The 14,906-nt window shown below is 43.5% G+C and overlaps 1 long non-coding RNA gene across 1 annotated transcript; it reads right to left on the reverse strand.

Moving 5' to 3' along the window:
- Positions 1 to 2,780: 2,780 nt before the first annotated feature.
- On the reverse strand, positions 2,781 to 7,668 carry LOC119154162. Its single transcript, XR_005106353.1, has 3 exons — positions 7,518 to 7,668; positions 3,392 to 3,499; positions 2,781 to 2,956 (listed from the first exon to the last, which is right to left on the reverse strand). It is a non-coding gene; the product is annotated as an uncharacterized LOC119154162 (long non-coding RNA).
- Between the last annotated feature and the right edge of the window lie 7,238 nt (positions 7,669 to 14,906).

A 14,906-nucleotide genomic window follows, 5' to 3' on the forward strand; every position in this document is an offset into this window, starting at 1 on the left:
GGTATGGTACCCAGCAATTTACCTGGGCATGGCTGTGTTTACAGGGTTGGCCACGGTCTGTGCACTCTGGGTCCCTGTCGAGCACAGCAGCGGCTCCTTGGGCTTCTTTGCAACCCTGTCAGTCATACACAGTGGGTAGACACATTCAGTATGCTCTGTCTCATTTCCCTGCATCGTTCTTGGGTCTCCGTACCACAGACATGTTGTACAATGGATTTTAAAACAGTTTTCTGCTTTCTTTCATCTGGATAGACTGCGGGCTTGTGAGGTTGACTTTTGGGATTTGTAAAACCGGATTGATGGCAGTAACTGCACCTCCTGGGATGGGAGAAGGCTATGGGGGGTGTAAAGAGAAAGGTTGTTTGGGATATGGGTGTAATGGCATTGGAATGACACCATGCTAATAACACCTTTCCTGTCTATCAGAGAGGGCTTGTCACCAAAAACCACACAAATAAGAGTTTTTTCATGCAGAATTAATTTTGCTTTTCACAGTTCAGTGAGCACATCTTTTTAATGGAGTCAGAGACGCACCTGCGCTGGGTGTCTTTACCTCTGTGTATACATATATATTTTTTTAAAGCAGTCCGCACAGAAGCGATGTTAACCTCTGTAAGAAAGATCCAAAAATGTTTTAAGTCTACAGAAGAGCTGAACTATATTTAGAAACCAGAAGGGGACTGCTGTTATGTTATGGGTTGTTTCTGCTGCCATCACTGCACTTGGGCAACATGCTGTGCTAAGGTACAGCTAAGATTGTAAAGATGTCTTGGATGCATGTACTGAAAGCCTGGTACACTCAAACTATACTACCAGAAGTACCTCATCTGTCTGAATTAGGATTAAATTTATGGAAATTAGGAGTTCCTGATTTTCAGAACCCAGGTCTGAGTTACCTTCAGCTCCAGGCTTTGCAAATTTATTCAGCTGTGCTCAGTTGATGGAGGAAATATTCTATGTAGCTTCTATTGATCTAGTTTTCTTTACTGTACTCCTTCAACATGTTTTTAGGCTTTTATGTTGTCACATGGGGCTACAGTATGTCAGATAATTCAGGTCACTCACAACATGTCCACATCTCATTTCCCCAGTCTCTGGGATACTGTGTGTCCTCGCCTGCTCCTTGGGACTTCACAAAATGTCCCCAGGGATTATAAATAATCCTTGTAGGGAAGTAGGTTATGCAAGTGACAGTTTATTGGAAAAATAAGCATTTGGGATGAACAACATGAGGCTGGCCTCCCTGAGATGGTCTGTGCTTCTCAACCAGGCAGTGTTTTGTTCCAGGCAGTGACAAAAATTTGGAGCAAGTTGGTCTGTGTCTGTGTGTGGCACTTTCTGTTGTGGGATGTTTCCTGGTGTTTGAGATGCAGCCTAACCTAAGGACTTGGTCCTTCACACCAAACCCCTGTGAGCACCTGATCCATGGCTGAGGCTATATTGGGAGACTTTGGTGGCATTACAAATTTCCAAAAGCCAAAAAAAGCTCCTGTGACGAGGGTGATGTGTAAGGCAGCTGGACAGCTGCTCTGAAAGTGGTGTCTCTGTCCCCCCGACCCTTTTATGGGAGTGAGTGGGCAGAGTGCTGTACCAAGTACGTGGGTATATGTCAGCATGGCACTGGAGGTTTAGTAAGCAATACCCGGCTTGCAGAAATTTCCAAAATTCAGGACCAGTGTCATTCCCTAAATTGCTCTAAGGGGCAGCAGGCTGGAAATACCCCCCCCTGTGATGCACACTTTTCTCACTATGAGTTTCTCCTGGCATGGTGTGGTGGGCTGACCCAGGCTGGATGCCAGGTGCTCAAAGCTGCTCTCTGGACAGGGGAGAGAAAATATAATTAAAGGCTCATGGGTCAAGATAAGGACAGGGAGGTCACTCACCAATTACCATCACAGACAAACCAGACTTGATTTGGGGAAGTTAATTCAATTTATTACTAATCAAATCAGAGTAGAATGAGGACTAAAACCCAAATCTTGACACATCTTCCCCCCCCACCCCTCCCTGCTTCTTGGGCTCAACTTCACTCCTGATTTCTCTCCCTCCTCCTGCCCGGTGGCGCAGGGGAACAGGGAATGGGCTGGTGTCAGTGCATCATATGCTGTCTCTGCTGTTCCTACCTCCTCAGGGGGAGGCTTCTCACACCCTGCCCGGTCTGAGTGTGGGTCCCCGGGTGGGGTGCAGCCCCTCAGGCACAGCCTGGGTCCTCCACAGGGTCACAGGTTCCGCCAGCAGCCCTGACCCAGCCTGGGCTCCTCTCTCCATGTGTTCTGCCAGCAGCCTGCTCCAGCGCGGGCTGCCTACGGGGTCACAGCCTCCTTCAGGCACCCACATGCTCTGGCGTGGGATCCTCAATGGGCTGCAGGTGGAGATCTGCTCCACCATTAACCTCCACATGCTGGGGGGCACAGCGAGCTTCACCATGCGCTTCACCATGGGCTGCCAGGGGTATCTCTTCTCCAGTGCCTGGAGCACCCCCTGCCTTCTGCACTGACCTGGGGAGCTGCAGAGCTGTTCCTCTCATGTAGTCTTACTCCTCTTTTCAGCTGCAGTTGCACAGTTTTCTTCTTCCCCTTCTTAAATATGTTATCCCAGAGGTGCTGCCACCATCACTGACGAGCTTGGCCTTGGCCAGCAGCAGGTCCAGCTGGCATTGGCCCCATTAGACACGGGGGAAGCTTCTAGCAGCTTCTTACAGAAGCCACCCCTGTAGCCCCCCTGCTACCAAAACCTTGTCATGCAAACCCAATACATATAGAAAGAATCATACTGCCACTAGAGGAAATTATCATATTGTGATATATATAAGAATACAAGTTCATATCTAAATAAACTGACTTTATGCATGGAATCATCTGTTTTATATCAACACTTTTCATGTCAGCAGATTATAGGTGCTTCAGTTTGTATGAAAGTTACAGCGCTTGAGGTGAAATCGGCTACCTTTACAAGCCTGTACAAGACAAAAATGAAGACTAAATTATCTATTTGAAAAACTAGGGGAATTTCAATTACTCAGAAATCTGTTCAGAACTGTGTATGTTGCTATAGCTGCCCCTGCAGAAAATGCTACAGGAGTTTTGTTGCTCAAGAGTAGCCAGTGCCAGCACCGCACAAGTGCATTGTGGTGAATTGTGGGCTCTGACTCAGCAGTGCAGCAATACGATGAAGAGCCCCAGTCTCCACCCTGTGCAACTGCTGCGCATCTGTCCTGATGCTACTGCCTTAGTGTCCCTGTGATACACACACGTGATTTGAAGCATGAAATTACTACATATTCTGTGCAAAAAAAAAAAAATCGTTTCTTCCCCTGTTTTCCTCCTGTTCAGGTTCTTATCCCAGGTTGACCAGACTGAAATAAGAATGCCTCATGCTCTAAATACCATACCACTTATTTGTCACCCATGATGGTCCTCCTCTTCCTTGGGGCGGGACAGCATGTGGGCTTTTTGTGGGGGCAGATGTTTTGTTCCCAGGCAGGTGAGGAGGAGTGTGCCTGTGGGTAGGAAGGAATGGTTTGATCTGAGACACCACTGGATCTGTGGATCCCCAATGGCTGCTGTGTGTCTGGCCGGGGCAGTGTTCACCACAGCCTGCATCCAGGAGTTTGTGGCAGTAATAGACTAAAACCTACCCAAAAAGTTACTCCATTCAGTGTTTTCCCAGTAACTGAAAACTTTACTATACATCAGTATAGTATCTTAGTAAAATATGGTGTTCTACTCTTTTTATCAGATTCAAGTTATAATACATAATTTTTACAAATATTAGTAGTGCATATGTCTAAGTTGTGAGTTCCCAGTTCATCCCAACAGCCATAAAGCATTGCTGTGTGGCTGTAAGAGCTCGTGCAAGGCTTTGATGACAAGCATTAGCCTGATCTGCGTGGTGCAGCTGCACTCCAGCCTTGTGAGGGGCAGAACAGGAAAAAACAAAACAATCTCTAACTACGTGGTTCTGAAGAGCTGGGGTCAGGGAGCATGTCTTCAGTGCCTGCCCTCTATTTTCACTAAAACAGATGAATTTTATAGTAGGCGCTGACCTACATAATGTGGGAAGCCTTGCCTGTAACTGGTCCTGGGAGATTAGCAGAGGGGGGTGGGTATGGCATTTTTAACTGTGGGTTTTTTTAATTAAATTTTATTAAAAAATTTGTTAGCTCTTTAGTGTCCAACCTCATTAAATCCGTGCATTACAATTTCGTGGCCTTTGAATGAATGAATTAATTCAGTGTTATTTTATCACTTTTCTTCTGCACCCCGCAGCTGTGCAGTCTAAAGTTATCTTGTTTTCTCATTTATAAGTGTTGTAAAGGAAGCTCCCCGGAGATGATGCAGTGTGCTGAACACGAAAGCCTCCACTGAGCTCGATTGCTGTGAACAATCATCGTAACAGCTCCTCAAAGCTGTAGCCTGGGCCTGGGCTGCATTTCACGGGGGATGTATTCAGTATAACTTTCCCCTTTTTGCTCTTTCACCTAGGGATCTCTGTGAAATACCTAGGAAAGTGTGGAGCACCAAGGTAGCAGTATTGGTTTGTGAAGTTCGGGCTCATTTTTTTTCTGTCTGGGATGACTGTGAATGACACCTGCTGGCAACAGTGTCAAAGCAGCTGCAGGTCCAGAAAAATGGTATAAAGAATTGGAATTTGTGCTCTTCATTGCTTTTATATAGGAAATGCTAGATTTTGGGTTCTTTGTAAACAGAAATCTCTCATGCTGAGCACAGCAGACCTTAGAAAAAATACCTACAATATCTCGGGCCATTCCTGCTCAGTGGGCACTAACCAGGAGGGCAGTGATAACGTGTGCTGCATTTTAACAAAAATCTCCCATCTACTTTGGCATAACATTTGAAAAGCCTTGCTGGATTTTGTCTTTTCCTGGTAGATAATGAGAGTTTGATTTGATTTGATTTTCAGGATGGACAGTTATTCAGACCAGTAGCTGGTAATGTTATCTGTATTCAGTATGTCTCTAAAACATCCTTGACTTCTCCGGAGAAGGATCTGAGGGGTGATAAATCTAACCCTTTAATGTCTGCAGCTAAGCCCCTGGCCAGCCTGCCCCTGAGGGCTGGTGGAAAGAAAAGCCAGCAGCATTTCTAAGGTGCAGACTTTTCCAGGTACACACTGTGCTGCAGGACTCATCACCCCGAGCCCTTGCCCTCCTGTAGGCTTGACATCTCACATTCTCTGCATTTGTGTTTCAGGTGAAGGGGGACCACCCCAGGGCATTGGGGGGGGGGGGGGGGGGGGCATGTGCCCCCCCCCAGAACTGCTGCAGCAATTTGCAGGGGAAATAGAGGCATCCCCCCGACAAATGGGTGTTAGATGAAGGTGAAATCTGATTTGTGGTCTAAGCAGGATGGCTATCAGTTGGAGGAAAGCTCCACTGAACCCATTTTAAGATTTCAGAGGCTGACCAGTAAATGTGACAGAATCAGTGAAGCCCTTTCCACCTAGCCAGTGTAAACTGCACACTCCGACCCCCTAGGAGCTGGTTATATCTTTTGCTTTATCCAGAAGTTTAATTTTATTTTAGCTGAAACCTCTCCTCTGATAAATATGGGATGGCAACCCTCCCACTCAACATTTTTCTTCCTGTAGAAGATTAACATGAATAATTTCATAGCTGGAGATCTTAAGCCTCTGTGCAAGTTGCCCCTTAAAAATAAGCAGCCTGTCCACAGCGCTGGGAAGCAGGGCAAACAGCGAGAACAGGTGAATATCTGGCTTGTTTGGAGGAGACTGGAGGCAGGAGGGATCTCACAGATGATCCAGAAGGCTTGTTTTGGCTCCTGGTCTAAGGGACCTTGGGGATACCTTGTTTCCTCCAAAGACCGCCTCTGCGGACGCTGCAGCCATGCACACTGCATGGTCGCAAGGAGGCTGAGCTTTCTGCAAGCTCACTGCTGAGAAACTGGAACACTCTTAATGCTGCCATGAGGGCACGGTTGAGCTGCCTTCCCTCCAAACCAGACCAGCCTCCATCCTCTGCTGCCCAGCTGCTGGGCATGCTGTGGATTTTGTTTAGGTTGGGTGGTCACAGGTCCTGACTTACATTGCCTTGTAGGATTCATTCCTCCATCTTATGGCTGATACCACTTTGCTCCTAAGATGATATCTGTTGTCCTCCTGCCTCTTGCCAGCTATAGGTCCTTCCTGCAGCAGGAGGGACAGCCAAGAAGCTGTGTCTTAGGAAGGTACACTTGCTTTTCAGGAGTAAACCACAGCCTCAATCTAGATGTACTTTTCTCCTTTGTGCGTGTTTAATTTTCTGTTTGAAGTTGATGTTGCATCAGGGAAAAGCTGACGGGTAAAGGTAGTTAAAGAGTTCCCAAAGGCAAGGTACTTAGATAGGCCGTAAAATTTCTTAGACTGCTTCCTCCCTCTGCAGGTAATTAGTAAACTGCTCACTGACATTATTTGCTAGTAACAGGTTTGAATAACTGCATAGTACTTACGCTGCTTTGGGTTTGGTACCTGATACACTGAAAACCATATGCAGGTAAATATGGAAAATAAATTGCCAGTGCTTGTGGACTATAACTCCAGGTCTAACTGTATGTGGGCTGACTTAATGCCACTTTAAAGGGGAGCTTGTTTATAAGGAGTTGAATGATAGATCTGCAGGAAGGAATTATGCTCAGTGTGTCATATACCTGATAATTGAATCAGGTATTGAATGAGGTGCTTGTAGGGAGGGTGTGTTTAGACAACATCAGGGCTTGGTTTGTCTCTTCACTACCCTGGCTGAAGGCTGGAGCTCCATCCGTAAAAACCCAAAAGCAAGTGATGAATCATCCTCGTCACTTGCAGCTGCTCCAGTGTTGGTGTCTGTTTGGCAGAGGTGCTTTCACCCTGGTTTCTGCTCAGCACTGCAGTGCAATCAGAGCAGGGTGAGCTGGGGGTGGCTGAAGGCTCTCCTAGGACACAGAAAAGCTGGTGGCACACCCGCTTGTGCAGGGTCATGCATTCCCTGGGATGCAGAGCTGTCAGCCTCTGTTTCTGGTTATGCTGGCAGACTTGCTCTGTGCTAGTGCATTAAGTCCAGTAGAAATTGTTCTTTCCCAGGGTAGAGAGACCATCCACTTCTGCCAAAACTGTTTCTTTGCAATTAGCTCCAAAGAGAAGAGCCCTTAGTGCAGAGATAAAACAACAGTGGGATGAGCAAGATATTTGCTCTTTTCCTCTGAAAGCCCTTTGTTTTCAGGAAGGATGTGGCTATCGTCTCATAATTAAGTTCTGGAAGATTGTCTGCATCTTTAGACGGATGTTGTAGTGAGGAGACAGGGGTTTTTGATCTTAAAATCTACAAACATTTAAGCGTGTTTGGGCCATTTATAAATTGTTGTAAAATATAAATCTTTGGGAAAAGGCTTAATGCAGCAGTCATTAATACCGACATTAGGTCAGTGCACAAAAATCCAAGAGTGTAGCAGTAACTTTCCGGTTTAATTTTGACATTATCTCTTAAAAATATTTTTTCTTACTTTTTAACCAGAAGCACTAACCTTTATATTCACAGATGTAGGCATTGTTATATGGGACTGGGAGGGACTTCTGGAGTGTCTTCAGTTCAGCTCTAAGACAAGACCAAGTTCATCTACTTCACCCTTGAGAAATAATTGTGTAACCTCTTCTTAAAGATTTCCCTTCCACAAAGATTCCCCCCAGCCTTCAAAGAAAAAAAATCACATGTCAGGCCCTGGGCTGTACTCGTTATTCCAATTGAGGCCTTACCAACATTGAAGAGAAAGGAATAATTGCCTGTCTTATTAATGCAGCCTGTGAAATCTGCCTCCTGTTCATTAGCATTGCTTTGCAAACTCCTGTTTAGTTCAAGATGATTCCTAACACTTTTCTGCATATTGCTGCCTGACTAGTTATAACTGACGTTGTACTGTGTATTTGATTTTGCTTTCCTTGGTGTAAGGATTTGCATGTGATAAAACATTTTGGATCATGTCAGACAAGAAAGATATATATCAGAAGCAAATATAGCTTTGAAAGTCAATGTAGTTTCTAATGTACAGTCAGGTAGTCTGTGATAGCTGCTCTGATAACAGTGGAGAGATTTTACATCAGTTTGGTAGGCGTTATATATTTTGTTTCTAACAAATATTAGTGACTACGGTAGATACTAATTTTCAGTTAATGAGGTTCCTCTTGTTTCCAGTACACAACTGAAGGTGAATTTATTTATATTCCAGACCATAGGAAATTTTGTGCATTTATTGGTACAGTAATTTTGGGGTTTGTGACATCCAGGAGAAGTCTATGAGACAGGATATATGTTGATTAGCAGTGTCTTCTCATGGAGTACAATTAGCTTTGTACCTGTTCTGACATAATCTCCCATTAATACAAAAACTTGAGTATAATGATAGGTTCAGCTTTGTGATACCAGCCTGGGGAGAGAAATTGCCCCCAACAAGTAGTACTATTTTAAATGTGGTTAAAAGAAATTTTCAACACTTGAAGAAGCTATGTGAGATAGCTTAGGACTCATGGAGCTTTTGTTCCATTTATGGGTGTAAAAACACCCTGGGTATGTGCAGATGGGGGTGTTAACCAGCTTCAGACAGCTGCAGTGATTCTAAATAGGAATAGGATGGGTCACAATAATTTATCAACAGACTTGTTTTCAGTCTCCTGTTCTAGGCTGAAGAACCCCTTTGTGCAATAGCATAATAATCAGTGGGCAGATGACTTTGACTCTCTCACTCTCAGGGGCACATGAATAAGACCTAATGAAAATAGCAGGGAGACAAAGAGCGATAGCTACTTCATGCTGCTAGCAAAGAAAGTCCTTTCTAGCCCTCCACATGTCTGTAATAGTCCACATCTACAACACACTGCACAGGGCCAACAACTGTAAACAGCGTTATCGGAGGACAATGTGAGCTGTATGCGTGTTTATTCCAGATAAATTAACACAGGCCTGTTCTTCACTGGAGCAGAGAAAATAAAGCAATTCTTTGTCACTCTGTGAAAACCTGATTTGAAAAAGCAATTTTAACTAAGAATGTCTGGAAATTGAATGTTAGTGGTGATTAGAGGCTGATCTTCCACTGTCTTATCTTTCACTGTCATCCTCTTTGCTGCCTAGAAAGAGGGACAGTATCTAAATATGCTGCTCATGAGAAATGCAAAGGAATGTAGAGAGATGTAGATCCAGTCGAAATTGTTGGTTATGGTGTCTTCATAGCCTCTAACAGAGATGTTAAAAAAAAAAATAATGTTTAAAACCTGCATCCAATAGTAAGATAAATGGACTGAGAAAATCCCTCACTACTGCAACTAAACATCTTTAAAATGCCATGTTTGTCCCCATAGCAAAGCTCCAGCTGCATGTACTGAAATAAATGGGATGTTTGCCTGATAGGTCTTACTAGCTGCTAGTAGGACTAGACACAAAACACCCAGTATAAAATATAAAATATAGGTGCAAAAATAGTTCAATTTTAGGAAGTATAGCTGTGATAGATGTGCCATGCAATAATAGCCTATGCAATGTCAGCCTTACAGAAAATTGTTACTATATTACTATAAAAATAATTTTCCCACTTCTACAAGTTTTATTTTTATTTTTTCCATATTTTTATCCCTGCATTTCCAATGATATATAATTAACAATGATATATAATTGGGTGACATACTAGGAAAAATAAGCCTGAAGAGGGTAGTGCTGAGGTTTGATGCTTTTAAAACACTCCCTGCCAGCCTTGGTTGGCCTGGTTGGGTACATTCCTGACAGGTGCCGCATGACTCACTTTAGGAGTAAATCCTGAGATCTGCAGCTTGTGCTCCCTGGCACACCCACTCCACACCCATCCCACAGACGAAAACACTGAAAAGCATTATTTAAGGTATTTTGAAAGCTATGGCTCTAATTATGCTGTTATACAAGTAACTCCTAAGAGTTATCCTGGAAAAATATATCGTGCCCTCATTGCTTAGGTACTCAAGAGAGGATGTGAAACTGGATCATGTATGAGGTAATAACTGAGATGTGGATAGTATGGTATGGAGGAACACCAGAAGCGCTCTACTTGTTCAGCCTAGGAAAGGGCAAGAGGATCTGTGATCACTTTCAGTTAGATGAATCAGGTTAAAAAACACCACGGAAAACTATTTTAGTTCAAATAAAAAGCTGTCATGAGGAAAACTAGATGTAAAATAGTCAGAAATCTAAAAAGAAAATAAAAGCACAATTTCTAACCTTATCAGCTGTGGAACAAATGGCATAATGGGACAAAACTCTGGCCATTCTTCGTTTAGGAAAATTTGAAGCTTTTTTATTATTTTGAAGAATGGTAAGTGCAGCAGTTCCTGTGGGTTTAAAAAACATTCACTGTTTATTGAAGAACCTTCTATGCTCAAGGGACCGATCTACTTAACATGAATAGGTCTGCAGCAGTACAGCCTTTAGTTGTGTCACAGTTCACTTTGAATAACAACCTTGCCACTCTTTGGAATGTGTGGGAAAACTTCCACTGGCTGTACTTACAGCCCTTTAATGTGAATTAGGCAATAGAACATCCATTCCTTTTCAACTTTGCAGCCCCGGCTGCATTTCACAGACAGCTCGAAGCAGGCAAATGTGCAAGGACTTCTGTGGCTGTGCCCACAACCTGGCAAACAACTCATAGTAAACAATCCATTAAGCTTCCCACCCACCCACACTCACCCCCCTTTTTATTGTGAATTATCTGTGAACAGATGGTTATAAAGATTTAATTCAGCCTTCAGAATTACTTCATAAATGTTTTTATACCCCCCAAAATTCCAGTCTGAAGCATTTGCTTTGACTTTGCCTTGTCTGTTCATCCCAATGGGATGAGCCCTCTCTCTGCTTCCTGGTTAGGAAGGCCAGAGGACTAGGAAGTGATGCTGCAATGTATAGCCCAAATGTAGAAAAGTCAGATGTTGAAAGTGTCATGGTCTGCATTTCCAGCTTTTTGGGAAAGAGAGCCCTACAGCAAGTTGTACTGAAGCATTGCCAAAGCCTCAGTGTAAAGCCCAGTTATGCACAGATTGAGAAGCAGTAGTAGTAAAGCTAAAATCAACGGACAACAGCAGCTACACAAGCAAGCATATGCCATGGTTGTCTTTCAATATTGTCTTTTACACTACTGTAAATTTTAACTTAATTTCATTCAATTAATATATATTACTGTTGTGTCTATCTAATATTTCAAGACAGAACTTCATTTACTTTAAATTTAAGTATGATTTTACTATGCTTACTTCAAGGTTTTTTTTTAATTGGAGTGCCTTTCCATAATAAAGGAAAGCAAATTATTTGGCTTGCTATCTTCGAGTTATTCCCTAGAAATTAAACTAGTGTATTATGAACAGATACTCTGGAAGTAAATACTCAAAGTAACCCTCACGTGATTATTTTTAGGTTGCTAGGGACCATGCTACTAATTACTTCTTTTTGGCTATCAAGGCTGTATCTGAAAATTGAGCAGTGCATTTACAGATATTTCCCCCCACCCCACCCCCCAACTAAAGGAGAATGCACCATAATTTGTGAAAGGCGATTGGCGTGCAGGGAATCACCTTTCTCTGTACAGCACAGTGCTCAGAACAATTATACACCTGAGCGGTACTATAGCAGACATGAGTAGCAATGGTGTGTTAAGTAGCCTATTTAAAAACACAGCCAATGTCATATGAATAATTTCCTTCTCATTTGTCACCAGTCACTGCAGGATTGGAGATGCAGGAACTTCTCTGTAAAGGCAGGTCCTCCAGAGAGCTTGCCTGGATGCAAGGCTCAGAGAAGGGGTTTGGGCTGCAGCGGGCACCTGGCAGTGGCTGCCCTGCAGCCTCCACCACCCCGTGCAGGTGCAGCCAGCATGGGCCAGCCTGCTCCTGACGTGACTGTCTGTCTCGGGTATTTTGGTCATGTGGGTGACTGTACGGGAAGTACTTCTGGCTGTGATCTTGAGTCAGCCTGCTTCTGCCTTGGCTTCCAAGTTAGTGTATATATAATGAACGCCATTGTGGATGGAGGAAAATGATGTGTGATTTCACAACGAAGATTCTGGCCTTTTTACAAATCTGATTTGTGATTTGTAAAAGCAAGGAAATAGTTTTGGGTAGCTTGGTGTAAATCATGTTAAGTAAGCCTAGCTTACATCCACTATACCTAGGCAGAGACGAAGACCTTTTTCTGTGCAGCTCTGCACATCTTAACATCGCCCAGTGCTCAGCGCAGTGCCCCGAGGGCTGCCCCGTCTCATGCTGCTGTGCTGAGCTCTCAGAAATCACCAGGGTCTCGCCAGCGCTGGGAGCAGCCTGGCAGCTGTGCCCACAGCACTCTGACTGGTGCAAGTGCAGCTACACCACACTAGCAGCTGCCTGTCTTGCTGTGGACGTGCTCCTAAAAGCTGGGCTGGTGGAAGCACAGCTGTAACTCTGCAGTACAGGAAGATCTACTTGTTTTGCTGTGCGAGTTGGGTATCGTGCCTCTTACCACCACAGTTAGGCTGGCAGGGGTAGGGATGGGAGAGGGAACTGTCCAGGTGGTGGGATTAAGAGACAGCCCCCCTGTCTGTGCTCGGTCCTGGTGCAGTCTCAGCACAGCATTTTACTTACAACTTCTAATACCGAGTGCAGCATTTAGAGACACCTGGGGGCAGGGGGGGAGGGAACATTTTATGCATTGTTGAATTCCTGATTTGTATAAATACTACTGGGAGATAACAGCCAAGCTTTAAAGAGAGCCTGACTCTCCCCAGTGGTTAGGCTAGTCTCAGAAGAAGTGGGAGACCTTGGTCCAGCTGCTGCTTGACATCTTAGCTTAGCAGGACATCTTGATACCCAGGGCTTAGCAGGACCCTGGCTTCAGCTGCTCAGCCCCATGCACTCTCTCTGCTAAATAACTGCCCACTGCAATGGGTCATCCCCTGCCCTCACCCCAAAATACCAGATAATCTCATGATCCTCAGAGCTTGTACAGCAGATGCAAGAAACCGAGGCCATGCAGCCTGGGAAGCCTCTGGATTGCAGTTTATCTGAAACAGGTATGTTTTAGTTCAGAGAACTGGTGCTTTTCTATTGATTACAGCTCGCATGTCCTTTCTTGGCCATAATGAAGCTAAGGATGAATGCTTTTGATTTAAAGTTTGAAGAATGCAATTGGCTCTGAAGCCTAAACCCATATTTCCACAGAAATGAAGCACCTTTCCCGTTGGAGTTCTTCAAAAGGGTCTAATGGCATCATTTTCCCAAAGTTACACAACATTAACTGTGTATGTTTTTTCCAGAAATGAAGGGAAATTGTATGAACATCTAATGCAATTAATTGATATAAATATGCCTTGTGGCAATAAAAAAAAGCAAATAATGTTCTTCCTTAATGTAATGAATCAGTTAAGAAATTGTAAAGCGCAAATGTATCAGACTTTGAATTTAACAGCATGCACAGGGAAAAATGATGCTGTTAAGAGCCACAGTTGTAGAAATATTTATCTGAGATGGCAACAGAAAAAGAGAAAATAAAACTATAAATAGAATATACTGAACATCAATGTGTTTCATGCCTGAAAATTAAGAAATCAATAACAATACTATGTGATGTGCCAGGCTTAGCTGCTTTTGACATTTCTAGGACCTGAACCTCCAGACTTTCATGTAAACACAGGATTTTATTCATATGAGCATTATCATTGTTGTCAGGGAGACAGTTGCTTGTCTACTGTTGCCACACAGAGTATTTTAATCATCCCTTCTTCAGTCAGAATTTCTACTTTCAAAATAGCAGACAAAGGTTCCTTTTCTCACTTGCTTTGCATCTAGATAGCGCAGTTAGACAAGTCCTGCATGAGGTCATGTGCGATGAAGGGGAAAAGTCGTCCTCAGAGAGAAGAGAGGCACCTATTATTAGTGTTCCCAAGACACACTGATGTAAGACAAAAATATTGATTTTTCTTTTTTCATTCTTAATGTGTTCTGTGCCAATGCCTGCTATTTTTGCTGTTAGCTTTTCACATTTGCTTGACTGTTTTATTTGTTACATTTTTTATTAAGGCAACAGCCATCTCACACCAAAAAAGAAAAGAGAAAAAAAAAACCAAAAAACCAAAAAGCAGCAGACTGGTAGGAAGACTTTCTAGTCTGTTGTAGCTGAATTCAACAGAAACTGCTAAAGACCAGAATGCCACAGAACTGTGGGAGCCCTGACTGCTGCTTATGTGTTTTTATTATTACTGAATAATTTATATTTTGAGGGAAATTGTACAGTCTTTGTCACCTTTTATTTCTTTCTTCTCTATAAATTTAAATTTCTCAATGAGTCAGAATGGAACTGCCATAAACACAAGAGGGATTGTACAATAATTTCAACCCCCGTAATTTAAAATTTGTGTCTATCAATGCAGAATAATTGCTTCTTAAAAGACTGGCACGATTTGCCTGCAAGTTCAGCCTCTTAACCTGACTACTGACTCCCAAAGGCATCTGGGCTGTGATGCAGGCTTTGTATAATTCAGGCCTAAATCAAACACACAAAAAAATACTCTGAAGTGGTTAGATTTGCTTGTCCCTCTGCACTGTGTTAATGTTAGAACCACAGTACATCATAAAACTGTGCTGAGCCATCAGGTGCCACCTCCCCCAGGTTTGCGTGCGTGTGCCTGGGCCAGGCTGGCTGGTTTCGGCAGGCTGAGCAGGGATGCAACCACCCTGCATGGGCCAGGGCAAGGATGTCCTAGTGCGAACTGAGTTACCAAAAGGCAAGTGAGAGATGGCCTCTGTTTTGATCGTCATACTTCAACTGCTGCTAACCCATGAGGGAGACATGAATCTTTTTTGTAAGTCAAAATAAATAATGAATGGGCTCCTGGTGAATGGAAATGGGAAATTCGGAGTTTATGTTGGCTTTTGCA

The sequence above is a fragment of the Falco rusticolus genome, chromosome 9, assembly GCF_015220075.1.
Source record: "Falco rusticolus isolate bFalRus1 chromosome 9, bFalRus1.pri, whole genome shotgun sequence".
In the NCBI taxonomy this organism is placed as follows: Eukaryota; Metazoa; Chordata; class Aves; order Falconiformes; family Falconidae; genus Falco; species Falco rusticolus.